The 1,443-nt window shown below is 41.2% G+C and overlaps 1 non-coding gene across 1 annotated transcript; it reads left to right on the forward strand.

Moving 5' to 3' along the window:
• The first annotated feature begins 584 nt into the window (after positions 1–584).
• Positions 585–691, forward strand: LOC141722123 (small nucleolar RNA R71). The gene has a single exon (XR_012575153.1). It is a non-coding gene; the product is annotated as a small nucleolar RNA R71 (small nucleolar RNA).
• The last annotated feature ends 752 nt before the right edge of the window (positions 692–1,443 follow it).

A 1,443-nucleotide genomic window follows, 5' to 3' on the forward strand; every position in this document is an offset into this window, starting at 1 on the left:
CCTCTAATTCAGATTTTTCATTAGCTTGTTGCAGCTGAAGTTGCTGTCTTGGTGCATATTACGGTTGCTGAAAACCAGGGGGGTTGTATTGCTTAGCTGGGTACTGCTGATAAGGCTGTTGAACCACATTTTGAGCATTGTTCTAGTTGAAATTAGGATGATTGTCGTTGTTGGGATGATATGTGGCTGGCACAGGTTGTTGCGATCTCTGAAAGTTGCTCACGAACTGAGCTGATTTACTAGAAATAGCATACTGATCAGTCTCATGGGCACCAGCATAAAGCTCACAGACGCTAGAGATTTGATTAACTCCATAATTAGCCAAAGTGTCCACCTTCATCGTCAAAGCCTTAAGTTGGGCATCTATAGTAGTTGCTGCATCCAACTCCACAATTCCTGCTACTTTTTCCTTAGTCAGTCTCTGGGAAGGATTCTGGTATTCATTAGCAGCCATTAGTTTAATCAATTCATAAGCTTCATTGTAGCTATTAGCCCACAAAGCACCTCTCGATGCTATATCGAGCATGGGTCTAGAAGTAGCACCCAATCTATTATAGAAATAGTTTATAATCATCCAATCAGGCATGCCATGGTGTGGGAACTTCCTTAGCATCTCCATATATCGATCCCAAGCCTCACATAGAGATTCTCCAGTTTGCTGAGCAAACTGAGTAGGAGCATTCCTGATTGCAGCAGTCTTCGCCATAGGGAAGAATTTAGTGAGAAACTTTTGAGCAAGATCTTCCCAAGTAGTGATAGACCCTGGTGGTAGAGAATGTAACCAATACTTAGCTTTATTCCTCAGAGAGAATGGGAAGGGTAGCAGCTTGATAGCATCTTCAGTCACACCATTAAACTTGAAAGTGTCACAAATCTCGATAAAATCCTTGATGTGCATGTTGGGGTCTTCAGTAGGAGAACCCCTAAACTGAACTGAGTTCTATATCATCTGAATCGTGCTTCACTTGATCTCAAAAGTGTTAGTCGAGATGGCTGGCCTGATGATGCTTGACTGAATATCTTTGATTTTAGGCTAAGAATAGTCCATCAAAGCCTTAGGAATTTCTATTTGATCTCTCATTACTACTAAAGCTGGTTCCTCGACTTTCTCTTCTTCTTTTACCTTCTCTTCGTTATCAAAAACTTCCTTTCGAATCACTACAACTTCTTCCTCGGCTTGATCCAGAGTTCTCTTACAAGCCCGCGAACGCGTATGCATACACGCTCGCTAGAGTACCTGAAATAAGATAAGGAACCAGATAAGTTATAATGTCCGAGTCAATGAACTTTAACTACCACTGATGACAAACACATAAACTAAAAATTAACACCGAGCCCCCGGCAGTGGCGCCAAAAACTTGTTAGTCACTAAACACGCGATAAAATTCACACAAGTATACGCGTTCGTAAGTAGTATAAGATATAAATTAGATTTGTTCCCAC

This window comes from Apium graveolens, chromosome 4 (genome assembly GCF_009905375.1).
Source record: "Apium graveolens cultivar Ventura chromosome 4, ASM990537v1, whole genome shotgun sequence".
Lineage (NCBI taxonomy): Eukaryota > Viridiplantae > Streptophyta > Magnoliopsida > Apiales > Apiaceae > Apium > Apium graveolens.